The 16,936-nt window shown below is 35.1% G+C and overlaps 1 protein-coding gene across 4 annotated transcripts in view; it reads left to right on the top strand.

Moving 5' to 3' along the window:
- The window catches only part of LOC145292226 (uncharacterized), a 66,452-nt gene that overhangs the window by 27,508 nt on the left and 22,008 nt on the right, over positions 1-16,936 (top strand). The window contains exon 3 of one of the 4 annotated variants that reach the window (XR_013869573.1): positions 12,573-13,603. The exons of the other annotated variants lie outside the window; for them this stretch is intronic. The gene's annotated coding sequence lies outside the window, so the exon portion shown is untranslated. Of the gene's footprint in view, positions 1-12,572; positions 13,604-16,936 lie in introns of those variants that run through there. 4 annotated transcript variants of the gene reach the window in all.

Genomic DNA, 16,936 nt, shown 5'->3' with positions numbered 1-16,936 from the left:
ATTTATTGTCCTTATCCCTCTTTTGACGATTATATTTTTTATATTTTAGGATGTTACAATTTCTTTCCACTTCAAATTTATTGGCCGTTTAGGAAACCATTTTGTTTTTATCATCGTCTCCTATTACCTGTATATTAACATAATTTTTTTAATCTTCAGAATTGGATTTTTCCCAAATGTTCTTTTCAGATCTGGGAGTGTTTTGTTTTTTGTGAAGAATAATTAATTTTTAGTTCCTCCTTAGCTTTAAAGTTCCATGGAAAGCAATTAGTGTTTTTGAGGCTTCTACACTTCACGGGCTTTTGTGGTATAGGTAGGTGGGCGATAAAACTGTTACTTAGAGCATCTATGAAGAATTTGCCTAGATGCACTTGCACAACTAAACCTTCGCTCATCTCTGTATCCCTATAAGTAACATGATTCTATTTGCTACGTCCACGAGTATCTCTCCTTTGTTCTGCTTTATTCTTATTGAAACTCATGTCGTGTCACCAGAATTTATGAATTCGCTATATTGAGTTGCTATTATGTCAGCTAGATATTTACTGGTACAATTCAGATGATCGTTGAGAAAAAAATCATTCAACCAACAAATTTGCAGAATGATAAAAAAAAGAGCAGAGGAAAAAGTCACCTACCTTAGTTTTTCTTAGTTTTACAGTTTCTTGCTGCCCTGTGGATGCTTCATGATTGTTTGGGTTGATGTGACTGTTTTTGTGGTTTCTTGTGTCCATGGATTTAATTTTTTGTTGTCTAATTGTTCATTTCTTCTTTTAATGCTTTCTTTGTTTTATGTCATAAATGTATTCTGGTTTTCAGGCACCAACTGTGATCCAATCATTTGCCAGGAAGAGTTACTTAGTTTGTTGTGAGGACGTTTCTTGATCTGTTGTTACATCTTGGGAACGACAATAAGCTTCCTGGGTGTTAGACATGATTAAATGATAGGTACACTCCTTTACATCAAGGGGTTAGTATACCATTGACTATAATCGGCTGGCAGATTTGGTTGTCATCAAGTCTTATTTGCGTTGTTACAGGTAGCACCAATCATCTGCATTAAATGACAAGGTCCGCATCTGTTACTGAAAATTAACGCTTGTATAATATTATATTGAACGCTGTAAAGAATAAGAAGCAAGGCATCTTTTTATATAAAAATATAGATTTTTAAAATTGAAAATCTTTGAAAACCAAGAAATGTTAAGAAAATATTGTTAATTTTTTTATATATACCACATTTTTGGTATAAAAACATATCTTTATCAAGAGTAGAAAACTGTCCGTGTTAAAATGTTGTTTTTTCTCTTCATATTCTAGTGGTATTAACTCCAAGAGGGCTGAAGCCCTTGTGGAGAGAGAGAGAAATGATGCCTGATTTCACTGGCGATTGTAGAAGCCTTCAAAACTTTGATGTGAACATGCTTATTCAAGTGGAAATTTTAAATTAGTAGTATGTTTCACATCTTAGAAAACAGTTCATGATGCTAAAATTGAAAATCTTTGAAAACCAAGAAATGTTAAGAAAATATTTATTAAATAATAATATCATATATATATATATATATATATATTAATGTCAAACTTTTTGGTATCTTGCAATCAATGCTCATAAACTTTAAAACATTCTATTTTGCTGTATTAAATATATTTTCCATGACTAATTTATATCACCATTTAACATTGTATTAATATTTGTATACAGGACTGGTATAAGCAGTAAATATAGCATTAATTTTAAACATTAATATATATTTACTAATTTATTATTCTTTATATATATATATATATATATATATATATATAATGGAAGTTTTTTTTAACTTTTAAAACGATATGAAAATAATTTAGTCCAAGTTCTTTGTTAAAAAAAAACTTAATATCTTGCAATTACTGCATTAGTTTGCCTCATAGAATTTATGCTAGTCTTAATATTATTGTACAGAGCATCAGTCGTTTACCATGAAAAACTGTTTGAGGATTAAAAAACAATATTGTCAGACATGATTTCCTTTTCAAGAACAAAGTGATATAGTATTTCGACTCCTCATGAATCGACAGAAAAATATTTACAACGTTACAAAAATTTCAGCAAGTACTGCTAAACATCTGTACCAGTAATAAATAAAGACTTACTTTCTACGCCAGAGAAATGTCCCTCCTAGACAATTTTGTTACATATTGATAAGAAAAATGTAAACTAAAAATTCACACATGCACAAAAACCTGACATAGTTATATGGAATAAGTCCGAGAGATTGGCAACCTTGATTGAAGTGAGTGTCCCTAATGATGGAGATCTGAACAAAGCTAAAAGGGAGAAACAGGCGAAATATCAAGGTTTCATGCATGATATGAAAAGAAACTAGAACCTTAAGGAGATATCAATCATACCAGTTATTATAGGTGTCACAAGGCTTATGAAGAAGAACCTGAAGTCCTGCCTAACTAATATTCCGGGTGAACCAAGTGCAAAAGAGATCCAGACAGTTGCACTTAAGGGAACAACGAGGATACTAAAAAGAGTTCTTGCCTGGTTTTCAATAAAAAGCAGAGGAGTGTTGGAAGCTGGTTTGGCTGCCCCATACCCAGCATTCCAATTTTAAAAGAAAGAAAATTTTTTAAAAAGTGAAAAAAAAAATAACAAAATAATAATAAAATAACAAAATATCAGGATCTAAAATATGATTTATAAACGACATTGTCTCTGCGAGAAATATATACTATACCTGTTGTGATAAGAACAACTGCCTTAATAAAAAAATCTTACGAAACACTTGGAAGATCAAGCTGTAACCGTTAGCAACCATAAAGGGAACAACGTCTATCCTTAAAAGAGCTCTCGAATATAAATCCAAATCATAATGAAATAAGTGTTACCTCCAGGAGGTAGCCCCTTGACCTTTTGAAACTAACTGAAGTATTTTTTTTTTTAAAGTGAAAAACCTTTTGCTTGTGGTGTGCACTATATCAAATCCGTAGAGGCCCAAATTAATGCAAAAAAAAAATACATATGACTCAACACTGTTTCATAAACACATCACAGACTTTGAATACTAATGATTAATAATATTCACAAAACCTATACAAACAAACTTAAAGTTACAATCAGAATCTTATAAAATATTTCGGTTGGAGTGTCTAAAATAGATGGCCAATATCTAGCATCTAGTAGGATGCTCAATCCCCAGCAAAAATAAAATAATATTGACAAATATTGAAATCTAATTCTTTTTTGTCACAACTCTGCAAATGACACTGGCAAAACCATGAGAAACGCTGTATTCACTGGCCCCACTGTTTGATCGACTGTTACTTCCTTAATCATCACCAGTGGGACTGGATAATTAGAGATAGAGAAAGACCTTGACAATACTAATGAAGAAGTGAGGGAATTTGGGATAGAGCACAGCAGGCAAGTATTCCAAATTAAAGCCTACAAAAACACCAAGGCCATAATAAATAAAGTTAATACCACCTTTACAAGGCTTATACTGGCTTCCATACATTCACAGAACTCAATTATGCCACATATATGGCTTGGTTATTTGTTGAAAACAAGTATTTCTACCAACAAAACAAATTAAGTTTAAATAAAACTGATGATTCCTAGGACTACACCTGCATGGAAGCTTAAGTGGCAAAACCGACTTACCAAAATGGCATTAACTATAGAGGGGTTGAATTAGCTCGTTCTGGAGGAGGAAGTTTCATAGGAGAATGAAATTTGCAAGCAGTCCCCAGTATAGACCGACCAGAGTAGTTGATGACAAGTTTTTGCATGTCTTGCAGAGAAGTATCAATATTTTCCTACTTACAGCGCCTGGTATCCGTAAATGGTCATTCATCTGGTACTAGTCAGGCTCGATGTTGTTTAACTTCAGTGACTAGTGAGAATGTGTGTCAACGTGATTATGTTATATACAAGCTGCAAAATGATGGACATAAGCCAAATCTAGCAGTTCCTGGCACCTCACATGAACAGGGTTAGTTATAAATGCAATCAGCAGACTAAAAAATACCACACTAATATTGATAGACTATTGTAACCCCTTGTGGCTCCACCGACAAGTTGCAAACCCCAAACATTGTATATGTTGTGAATTTTTCTTATCTTCTTATGGTCGTATCATCATTTTTCTCGCTGTCAACCATTGATAGGGACGCATGGGTCCACAAATATAAAAATAAAATAAAACAAACTCAAAAAAAAACATGCTGATACCTCACATAAATTTCGGTTGGACTATGGGTGTGTGTCCGTCCTTATCGACCCTCTATGTGCTAAGGCCAACATCTATGACCTGTCTAGGCTGGGTGTGTCTATTGTCATCATTTCATCTCCCCATCTCCCTGGGGCGAAACTCTGAGCTACCAACTGTACACGGCCATATCCAAAATCTAACTGCTCAAGCCTCAACAAACTAAGCATATGACTGACCCCAACGTCAAGTGTCATTCCTATTGATCCTTAGTCAATTGTTCAGTCCTTTTTCTATCGCCATTCGTCACATCCTAATTTAAACCTAATTCTTATTTCTCTCTGTCTGCATTAAGAACAAATTCATATCCATTGTCTATTGATAAGTCCTTTTATTACTCTTAAACATACTTTCTGTTCTTTAATCATTGATCCTTTGTACTTTTTCTACCCCCCACCCCAGTACTCAACAAATAGTGGCATGCTATGAAATACTGTCAGGGTGATGGAAGACAGATTCCAATGCTTGCCAAGTTAATTACCCAAAAGCAGAGAAAAACTCCAAAATTCAAAACAAACAGTTCCAAACAAGTGCAAGGATATTTTATAGGTACTTTGCAAACGACTCAATATCTGTGAAGTGATCTCAGGAAAAGGAAAACATGGAGGAGTCTTGTTGATCAGTTTATATTAAAATCACACACAAGCAAAAGACCAAGTTGAGTGAGGACATCTACAGATGAATTAGAATAAACCAGAGATGATATTTCTGATGTTTTTTATATAAGGATTGATATGTATTTGAATTGTTCAGACTACTGCTTTTATCATAGGCATTATTCTCACAAGGTTTAGCTTTTTTAGGTGTAACTGGACAATGGTTTTTATTGGTAAATGGTGAAAAGAAGTTTTTTTTGTTATTTTTACAGCAAATCATAGTCGTTAGTATTCAAAGTGTGTGATATGTTTATGAAACAGTGTGGAGTCATTTACATTTTTGCATTAATTTGGGTCTCTACATAAAATGTTTCTGAATTTTATAATATGTATTATTTGTATTGTTTGGACTATTTTTCTCATCATGGGTATTAATCTCATAATGTTTCAGCTCATGAAACTGCAAACCTATGAATACATATCATCAATCAATAACACCTAAGATGATAACAGTTATTTGAACAAACCATATAATACATATGTGTTACATTCATGTGTTAGTATCAAAATGAAGATGACACAGAACTAAGTGTAATCGCGGCTTTATTGTGCTGCCACCTTACAATAAGAAGTCCTCCTCTTTTTATAGGAGAGTTATGTAGAAAGGGGAAAGAGTTGGGGAGGGCAGTGGTGGGGTTTGGTTATATGTAACATTTCCTCCCCCCCCGTCAGGAAGGGTGTTTGTTCATTTTGTTTTCTTCTTAAGTGGAAGGGGTAAGGACAGGATTTTGAATGACAACATGGGGAAAGGTGGATTGTTCATTCATTGTAGTGTCCTGGGAAGGAGTGTTTTGACTCTGGCATTTCGCACAGGAATTGCCTGTTTCGGCAGTATAGTTGTTCAACTGTTGCTTCTACTTCATTGGACCTACCAGTCATTTGTTTTTCGACTGTTGCTTCCCTCCACTCTCTTATGTAGAGATTGAATGGCTGCACTTAAACATTGTCACCAACATTGAGGCTTTTCAGTTCTTTTCCCGAATCATGGTGTCTAAGTCTCTTCTCATTTTTTCCATGGTTTATCAGTTGAGTGTGAATAAAGGGGCTTAAGTTTTAATTTGACAGCTGGCACTGTTTACTTTGTCCTTCTACCAAAGAGTCTTTGTGCTGGGCTGGTGCTTAGTCCTTTGGTTAACATATTGCGTAGGTTCAACAGTCCTAAGAATGGATCTTCTGATGCTTTGTATTTGCGAAAGAAGCGTTTGGTAATTTACTGCTGCTTCAGCAGCACCATTTGCTTGGCTGTTGCCTGATGATATGTTTTTGTGTTTGAACAGTTATTTTCTTGCAAATTTTCTGAAATGTATGACAAAAATCGAGGGCCATTGGTGGATGTCAGTACCTCTGAAATTGTATGGCATGCAAAATGCGCTTATATGCATTCAACCATAGCAAATTTTTTGTTGTTTCATGGCATCATCGCCTAGGCAGTTCTTAAGTATAGCAACCTGAATTTCTCGTGGTTATGGTCCAGACCTGTCAATAATTGGGCCATCGTTTATGAAATATTTTCCAGAAGTTTTCCTTATTCCCACTAAATATCAGTCGTTCTGGGGCCTTGATGTGTAAGCCGGACATATAGCCAGTCAAGGAGATGGTATTAGTGTTATATAGCGCCAGGACCCCTAGGTTGGGAATGGTCGTAGTTAGTAAGTTCCCCGCTTCAACAAAACCAAGCAGCCATCTTTTATTGATCGTCTATTTTGTTTAGTTTTCTGTTTGTTATGGTAATGGCCAAGACAACAGAGTTATTTCCCCCTTGACCGTGCATTTTTCTCTCTCGGGTTTTCTTCAGCTGTCATTCGCTTGTCATAATAATGTTGCCGGCTGAAAGAGAATTAACATGCACACAAAGATCAGATGTAACTCAGCATACCAATCAAGACGTAAGACACGCTGGCTTTTTATATAAAAATATATTGTGTGTTAGAATTATTTTTCTCGTTTTGTACATAGAAATTTTTAACAGTTCAAAATTTAATGGTGTGGCTTACTGCTCTGTTTCAGTGATGGAGAAGGGGTGAAAACGTTATGCTCTCGTCAACGCACGTCTCATCTATCGGCGTCTCTCTCTCTCCTTTTTTTCTTCTTCGCTCCTCTTCTCTACTTCTTCTGTTGGACTCTAAAAATCACCTTCTTTATATTAGCATGTGTTTTTTTCTCGGTGATTTTCCACACCACGCCACCTGTCGATCACTCTGTTATCGATAATGGATCACGCATTTCCTGGTCACGTTTCTCAGTTACACATGCATTCCTGCATCTGACCCAGAGACATCATAACCCACTTCTCTTCAGCTAACCGACTATTGACTTTGTTTATACACGTGAGTCCACAATCTCGTGCTAGCTTCATATAATATTCCATTCTTACAAGGAATGTCATGTTTCATCGTCGTCCGATTTCTCTGTTTACGACGTAATTATTTTTTCGCTTTGACTGGTGGACAATCGATTATTCGATGCCCACCTTTCAAATCTTTTATTATCTTTTTTTTTTTAAAAGTTTTTCTTTTCATGTATCGGATGGTCCCAGCCATCCATTACATAACATTAGTTGCAGTAGTCATATTCTCTTTGGTGGACATCGCCATGAGACAGACATATTCTCTATTGGAAATTAATCAATGCAGATACAGAAAAAAAGTTTAAGCAAAATCACTTGCGACAGCAACGCGATAACAATAATAATGATAGTAATAACAGACTGTAGAGATCAGCAGGAATCATGAGGTGAGGGCACGCCATTAATATTTCCATTTGAGAGCGACCCAGCAATAAAAAAAAAACATTACAGAAGTTAAACCCAAAAGGAATACTGCTTACACATTATTTGATGATTTGTCATTCTTCTTGGATGGTACGAATTCCAACAACATGGAGAGAGGGCTAGGAAGGGCAGTGGTGAGGGTTTAGTTATACGTAACAATAAGAGATTATATTTACAAAAAATGGTGAGATATGTAAAACATGAGAAACCTGATTTTGACAATATCTTTAATTGCTGATTGAATTAATTTAGTGTGTTACATAGCCACTAGAATGACTGCATTACCAGACTTAGTAAACTGCATTAAAATATCTAACCAAAAGCACAATCTTCATACTCAAGACAAAAGAAACCGAATTGCTAAACAAATATCAACAGATATGCTGTTGCAGCACTACCTACAAATTCTTAATTCATAGCCAACAGCATCTATGATCACTTCTTGTCTGAAAAAGGCTCAGACTGGATGCAGAAGATATTTTGGTACCAAAGTCCAGCTTTTAATAAAGATCTAGAATACTGTAGGAGGCGGAGGACGATCTGGAGTGTGACATAGATTTACTATCAAAACGTTTATGGCAGCATGTCTCACTCTTGTTTGCTGCAATGTTTTCAGCTCTATAAAATAAGCTCAATGCTAAAACAAAGGCTGCACGAGAAATGTAATATTCCATCACCATAAGCCAGAAAGATTCTTTGAAAACGATTCCCCTACTCCTTATCTGAGATTTAAAACTTTATGCATAACCTGATGATGAGTTGAAAGAGCTCCTGAATGTTGCACCAAGAGACATGGGTTAAAATTTTGTATAGATTATATACATATAGTATATGTTTACTGCATACGAAATGCTGGGTAGAAGATCCATGCAAAAATTTACAATTAAATGTGGGGAATAATATTAGAAATTTTGATGAGCATGAAACTATATCAGTACCTTGACATTCAAGAAAATGAGACTATTCTATAGGCAAATAATAATAATATACACAACGTCTTAATTTCGACTTCAAGAGATTCCTGCACCTGCAACCTCGATCTTAAAAATTGATAGATCCTGATTATGAATTGGTGAATGCCCGGGTGTTTGGAGGTGTCTGTGGTTTTGGGTAAATCAAAACTCCGGGAGGGGGGGGAGTTAAAATAAAAAAAGTTTTGGTAGGTGAGTACGAGGATCGAACCTGAACCCTTGAGGCAAAATTGGAAACTTATATTCATTACCGACCAATAATTTAAGTACTTTGCCCAAACCCCAGAAGGATCAGGACTTATTCAGAGATTTGATAAAGATGGTTTCGCCCTCCAACACCTTCAGGGGTGAAACCGTCATCTTTAATTTTGACATCTACTTCTCTAAGATGCAATAAGTAGTCATTGTACCAAATATGTCTAAATTTACTGACAAATTCATCCCTCAGTTCAAGGGAACACAAGAGTGTAGTTCTATTAAGAGGGTCTGGGGAAAGGTCCTCAGAACCATAATTAATGATAAGCAAGCAGGGGTGATAGCCCATTTGCAGAAAATGGTTAGGGGTCAGAATATCAAGATTTCTATCAGAAGCTGAAATAAACGTGAGCGCCCTATCATTTACGGCCTTTTGAATGTTCGAAAAGGTGATTAGAAAATAAAAATAACCGACTTTCCTCCTATCCAACAATTTTGACAAACACTGTTTAACAGTTTTAATCAATCTTTCCCATGCTCCTCCATGCCAAGCAGATTAAAGAGGAATGGTATAATGAACAATAGTGGTTGATTTGAAATGTTCTTTAAATTCGTTGGAGACGAATACGTCTGACAATATAATACCCGACGCCAAGAATGATTTAGCATTGTCATAATACACATGGGTGGGAACACTGAATAAGTTGGTGAACCTAATAAAGGCCAATAAGAATGAGTGTGTGCTCATGTTTGGCAGTAATTCCAGATGTATAGCATGCAAACTCATACAAGTAAACAATCAGACGTACATTTTGACATCTTGATTATTATTTTTGACAAAAAAAAAAATGTCCAGTAAAATCTACACCCACATGTTTGAAAGGTTGGACAAAATTTACTCTATGAGAGGGCAATTGAGACTCGGAGAGGGGGGGATTGCAGGGTAGAGAATTGATTCTCTTACATATAATACAGCTGCATAGAACAGATTTCACTGCTTGTCTCCCCTGGGGGATCCAAAAACCGGATAACCTTAATTTGCTAAGGGTAGAATTTGCTTCGATATGGCAACAATTCAAGTGTGATTCAATAATGACGAGTTTGGTCAGGTGATTATTTTTTCCTAAGAGTATAGGAAATTTTGCATCATATGGGAAAATATTGGAGTTCTGAATGCGTCCTTGGGCCCGCATCAGTCCATCTTTATCTAGAAATAGGCCAAGGGCCTTCACTCTTGGGGGTGCAACCTTATTTGAAATTTGTTTCAAATAATCGAATTCCTAGGGAAAAGCTCCATTTTGCATATGAGAAAAAAGCAACAATTTATCTCTTTTATAGGTGTCAGTACTTTGGTGTCGCAATTTGTCACCGAATCTTAATACTTTTTCTAAGACATTATTCGCCGTAGATAATGTGGAGAAATTAGATGTTTTAATTCGTAAACGATTCTTGTCTGAACTAGCTTCATCCCAGAACATACATGTTACGATTTTTGTTGTTGTTGTTGTTGTTAAGACAGGTAAGGGAGATATGGGCCAGCAGATGCTAACTTGATTTAGCCAATCTTGTCCACAGATCCAAAATTGTAACACTTGTTCGAACTTCGAGGTTATAATGCCTCTGGTTAAAAGATCTGCTGCATTGTCCGACAAAGGAACATATTTGAATTTAGGGGTTACCCCACATTTTAGGCTAAGCTCCTCCATAGGTTTGTTTATATCTGATATATGAGTTTCCACAAAAATATTTTTTTTTAACCTTTCCCATTTAAAACTCATGGCAGGGTTGTGCATCAGACACAAGAAAAAGTGCTTTGATATTGATAGGCATTACGACCTCCAAAACCTGAGAAATAACTTTAAGGGCCAGATATATAGCCATCAATTCCAATGTAGGGAGTGATTTCACTTTCATGGGAGCCATCTTAGCTTTGGCAAATATCAAGAAACACTTGAGTCTCTAGTTTAGCATGTAAAGAGAATCCATAGGCATGCTTAAATGCATCACAGAAACAAATAATTTCAACTGGCGAGTCCTCCAGGAATACACAGTTCCATAGATTGTTTGTTTGCCGTGTATTTGCCACAAAGTAATAAGATTTTCAGAGATTTGCTAGTCCCATGATCCATGATAAGTTATTTTTCCATAATTAACTGACAAAAATCTTCCCCTGAATAGTGACAGGAAAAAGTAATGATAATGGATCGTAAACACTCGAAACTTGAGATAAAATCCCACGCTTTGTTTTGACATTATCGTCTATTACTGTGGGAGTAATTTTAAAGGAGTCCTGCAGAGGGGAAATATTGATACCCCAGCACCTTTTCATAAGTGAAGGAAGGAAATGTGACGGAATCATCTTCCAACATTTTAATTTGCAAGTTCGTGCAATTGGAATTGCAGGATTGAAGCTCAAAACCTGTTTCCTTTAACCTGTCACGGACATTGCTGAAATCAAGAAATCATTGTCACTACTAGTGCTGACCAAATTGTCGACAAAGAAGTTGTTGGAAATCATGTAAGAGGCTAAATCAGCCTCATATTTTTCGGAATTTGAGTATAAAACTCAGTATAAATGGCCGGGCATTAAAGCCAAATATAATTGTATTAAATCTATAGGTGTACAATTTTCCGTTCACCCTAAGAAAGAAACAAAATCTATTATCTTGGATAGATTTCAATTGGATCTGTAAAAATGCTCTACGTAAAGAAGAACATACTTGTTTTTCCTAAAAGCTAGTAAAATATCTAGCAATTGTGCAGTTAAGTTGATGCTCAAATAAGCGGCGTCATTAATCGAAGTACCCTCCTTATATTTGAAAGAACAGTTGAATAAGGGATGGATCTTCGTAGTTACTCCTTGACCTCCCTTAATTACAGGTCTGTGGGGAATCCGTATATAATCCTCATACGTTCCATGTGGAACCAGAAAGGGTTCAATAATTCTGCAGTCTTCATATTCCCTGAAAATTTGCATATAATCATCATTCAGCCCTTTACTGTCTAAAGACTGAGCCACTCTCTGCATTATTCCCAGTGAGGGCACATAATTGGAAGTTTTAAGAATCCCATGGTAGATCGATATTATATTTGCCGTCCCTAAAAACAATAGCCTCCTTGAAGGCATTTATTTTTTGCTTCATCATGAGAAGACAACTTTTTGGTTTTATCAATACCTTTCCACTCCACGTTTCACAACAGAATCGTCAAAAAATGGTTGAAGCGCATCCTCATATGTAACAATAGGATTTAACCATGATTACCGAGAGAGGAGGCCAGTGAATATGGCAGTGTGAGGTGGTTACCAGATCAACATGTAGGTAAACGGTGCCTAAAGTTTCCAGTGTTCAACTATGTGGCCATAAAAAATATTTTTCATTACCTTAGATTGTGGCTGAATTAATTTTATGAAGGTAATCCAACCGTACATGTTTTTTTTTTCTTTTCCTAAAGAGAAAAAAAATTCTCCATTTGAATAATTATATAATTGCAATTATTATAATTGTACATTGGGATAATTTTTATCTAACAAAATATAACAGTAAGTGAACTTGTTTTTGAACTTTTATTTCTATCGAAGGAAGTCGAATATTTCATTTTATTTATATTTTGAAACTGCAAAACAAACAATTTTTATATGAGAATATTTTTCAGTCTGTTCTTTTAATAATAAATAAAACTTTTTCATTGAGTATTTCCAAATATTTTATATCTTCAGGAGGCCTCAAGTTTTGACAAGCTTCTTGGCTTGACCATTACTCCTGATCTTAAATGGAACACGTACATCAAATCTGTTGCCAAGGCCGCTGGAAAAATGGTGGGATCTTTCTATCGATCCGGTAGATATCTCACTGCTGATGCTATTCTCTATCTATATAAGAGCCAGGTACGTCCAAGAATGGAATACTGTTGCCACATCTGGGCAGGAGTTGCTAGAAAGGACTTGGCCTGCCTTGATAGAGTTCAAAATAGACTTCGTAGCCTCGTAGGAGATGTCCTTTTCTCCTCCTTACAACCTCTATCTCACAGAAGAGATGTTGCAAGTTTGTCTCTGATGTATCGTTATTTTCATGGAAAGTGTTCGACTGAGCTTCAATCTATGGTCCCCCCTCGCCAAACTTTCACAAGAAACACTCGTCTAGCTGTAAACACTATCAATAATTCTCCCCACTCTTTATCTGTGCCTAAACCTAAACATAGATTCCATGAACAAAGCTTCTTTCTTAGAACTGCACGCCTGTGGAATTGTCTTCCGTTTTCCTGCTTTCCGGCTGACTACAATATGGTTGTGTTCAAGTCTAACGTAAATAGGTTCTTGATGAACCATTCCATATAAGTTATCACATTTACCAAATTTTCATTACTAATGATTACTATATTGTCCAATTTCTAATGTACACTCTTTAACCCTTATCCTTGAGTGGCCTCTTGGCCTTGATAATGTGGTGATGCCTATGTAAAAAAAAAAAAAAAGTTAGAAGCATTTTTCACGACAGTTTTTTTGTTTTATTTTTGTTGTTTTGTTTTATTTTTTTAACTAAAATGAATTCAATATTTTAGCACTGGCCATAATTGATTTCTTTGAAATATATTTGAACCTTAAAGTTTTTGTTTGTTTTATAATATTTTATCTGACTGAAATGGGAAATGAAATAGGAAATTTTCTATTCTCTCTCAAGGCATATAAACACAAATTCATCTTAAAAATTCATTAGTTTTGATATATTTAAAAATAAAGAGTACATTAAATTTTAGTTAACATATTTTCTTGTGTTTATCTTATAAATGATTGTTTGGTATTTGTGCCATGTACGTACCGTGCTGAAATAATAGCGTTATTATTTAGGAAGCCATTCTTAACAGCTGGGGGGGGGGCTTTCTAACTATTTTGCACTTTCACCTAACAATTTAATGAAAAAGATACCATAAAATTTTACTTGAAAATCCTATCTAAAATATAGCACAGTGCGTACACTGCACAAGCACCATTATTATTATTATTATTATTATAACAACAACAACAACAATAATAAAAAAGTACTTAACGGGAAATGTGGATCCTGTGTAAACAGGTTTTAATTTAATGGTTACTCCCTAAAAAGCGCACATGCAAAAGGTTTTCATTGGTTTATTTGATCATGAAAACTTTTTTGAAGGTACTATTTGAGGAAAAAAAAAGGCCAAAAGCATTACTTGAATATGTATGAAAAAATGTCACAAAAAATAAAAATATTTAGTGTGGAAAATATAATAATGAAAATAAAATGAAAATAAGCACGAAATAAAAGTATAAATCAAATTTAATTAAAGAAATAAAAAAAATTGAAAAAATAAAATACACGCTCAATTACAAAAAGTGTATGAGATATATACAAAGAAAGTGAAAGAGAACCTCAGGAAGCAGACATTAAATTAAAACTCGTTCATGCAGGATTCACATTCCCCATGAAGTGCTCAAAATAATTGTAGATGACATCGACTGGCGTCACACCAACTAGTTGTGAAGGGTCAGGGAGGAAAGAAAGTCCAAGGTGGGAGAGTACTAGCCAGATCTCCACCAGAAGTGTGCAGTTCAAATCTGGCACCTTGGGGAGATATTTTGTCACCGAAACCCTAGGAAACACCGATGGCAACAAGAAATCAATGGCAAACGGCTGTTGCGATAACACGCAATCATCTGCACGAGTGGTCAAGAGGTGGAAAACATTGGAAATCTGAAGAGACTTGTTGTCACTCGGTCTCTAGTGAATACCACAGGTTACTGGCAATGAGTGATTACTGATAATAGCATGTGAGATAACTCCTAGTGAGTGAAATAATAATGTCCCCTCTCAAATTCACCACCACCACCCTGATTTAATATCGTAGATGTTTACTATATTTTCTTAGTTTTTAACCAATGTTAAACTTCACTTTTGTATTCATGTATTCTGTACTGATATGAAAATGAAGACTATAGCGGAGTATAGGATATCCTATCCATGTAACTGATAAAAATACACCAGACATTTTGATGAAAAAACATGGGGGAAAAATGGACATAGATGAACAGAAAACCAAAACTTTAAATATAATTTCTGTATTAAAAGAAGTAATAGTTATTTAAATATTTCAACATATAATCTTGTGGGGGAAATCCAGCTCCCCAATAAAGGGCACTCTGGATGGGAACAAAAATAACAATTGCCTCAGTCATGAAGGATTTCTCCTCCACCGGCCGATGACAGAAAAGGTGAATTGTAGCGTCAGAACAAATACTACACTGTGATCTTGTCCTGAAGGCCAAGAATTGTTTGTGTTTTATGTTTCTTTAATTGTTTGTTCCCTAAATTAATAATTCAGTTTTATCAGTATAAGATTGTATATTGCTTTAAAATTACGTAATTTTACATAGATAATATTTATATTTTATACTGAATAATGTTCAGTTTCATTAATGATCGAATTGGGTTCTTTTCTTTTCTTTTTTTTAACATGTTTTAATGCTCTTTTTAAAAATGCCCTCATATAATATCGACAAATCTTACCTACATTGCCTGCATGCATTTTTCAGTTAACAGGCCTTCTATATCTCAGTGGCCATGATTTAACACACTATCAATTAAATAAGAATTGCATGTAGGGAGAGCTTTGATAACTTCATCAAAGGCTGGTAATTCTTTCTTGACCTTTGTATTGAAATTCAAAAATTTAGATCCCTCACCGAAGGGAATTATGTACTTGGAGTTTCAATGCAGAACCTCCCAAACATTTAATTAAGCAGAGATTATTTATTCGTTGAATAAGATCCGTCCCTATTATTCCGTGAATAGCAGACTTATTTAATTTAGAATATCCAGGACAAAGATGAAAAGCCTCCTTAGTCAATTTTGATGTGATCTCATCAAATTTGTCCACTTGCAATCTTAATCTCAAATCATTTGCAAACAAAGCAGAAAAAGGAAAGGGACGCTGATGTCCCAATTTAAGAGACACTTCCATCTCCCTAAGTTTTAATGAATTAGTCCCCCACAAGTGTATTAACAGGCATGTCCACCTTTCATGGCTTTAATTTACTCCCGGGACTTAAACGGTTTAATATTACCTCAGAAAAAAGGATTTCTGGCTACCCATATCAAATGGACAGCAAAAATAGACCGGGCAGCCCTTCATCTTCATTGATATTTTGAACACAGGAAATGTACACTTTTTCCTGCCCTGATAATGATGTACATCCCACAAAGGATTTGAGGCTTTTGGGGCATATAATAGAAAAATGCTTCTTAATACCACAAACGGTGCAAGGGTAAGGAACATCTTTTATCTGCTTGCAACCAGTCTCAGAGTGCTTACCTAAGCATCTGACACATAATTTGAGCTCTTTGGCTCTTATAATTTTCAAGTCAAAGTCCCGATATTTGGGACAACTTTAGTCGGATGATCAGTAACCCTACATAATTGGCAAAATGTATTAATCTCGCCATTATTAACAAGAGACTTGGAGTTATTACTACTTTTTTTTTTTTTTTTTTGTATTAATGTGTTTAGGCTCGGTACCCACTGCCATATTAGATTTTGGTTCTGATGAAGAAACCAGCATTTTTGGCGGGCTATTTTCCCGCCACGGCACAACTAATGGTGCCACCATCATAATATCCAATATGTTGAAAGTGTACGACATGGTCGAAAAAAAAAAAGAGGGGGAACGTTCATTAGATTTATTCATCAATTCTCTATGCACACTGTGTGGAAATTTAGCAAACAGAATGTGAGAAATCATAGTTCCTGACGTAGAATTATCAGGAAAAAATCTGTATTAAACGATTTCTCCATCTCAGTCAAGTCTAGCTTGATGCATTCGAGAAGAATTTTTAAGTTTTTAATTGGAAAAACTTGCACTGGCCGAGGCATAATATCCTCAAAAATTTGGTTCATAATCAAAGATGAATTTAAAAATTTTCCCTTCAAGCCAAAGCCTGCTCGTAATTTTCAGGTTTTATATCCAAATTGGATACGAGATTGAAGGCCTTTCCTTCCAATTTAGATTTAAGTAAAAGAAGCTTATCTGCATCACCTAGATTAGATGTACAGAATTTGAACTTT

Source organism: Euprymna scolopes, chromosome 13 (assembly GCF_053919585.1).
Source record: "Euprymna scolopes isolate OS-2025 chromosome 13, ASM5391958v1, whole genome shotgun sequence".
Classification (NCBI taxonomy): domain Eukaryota; kingdom Metazoa; phylum Mollusca; class Cephalopoda; order Sepiida; family Sepiolidae; genus Euprymna; species Euprymna scolopes.
The sequence above is the reverse complement of the archived record's forward strand: the minus strand, read 5'-3'. Positions and strand labels throughout refer to the sequence as shown.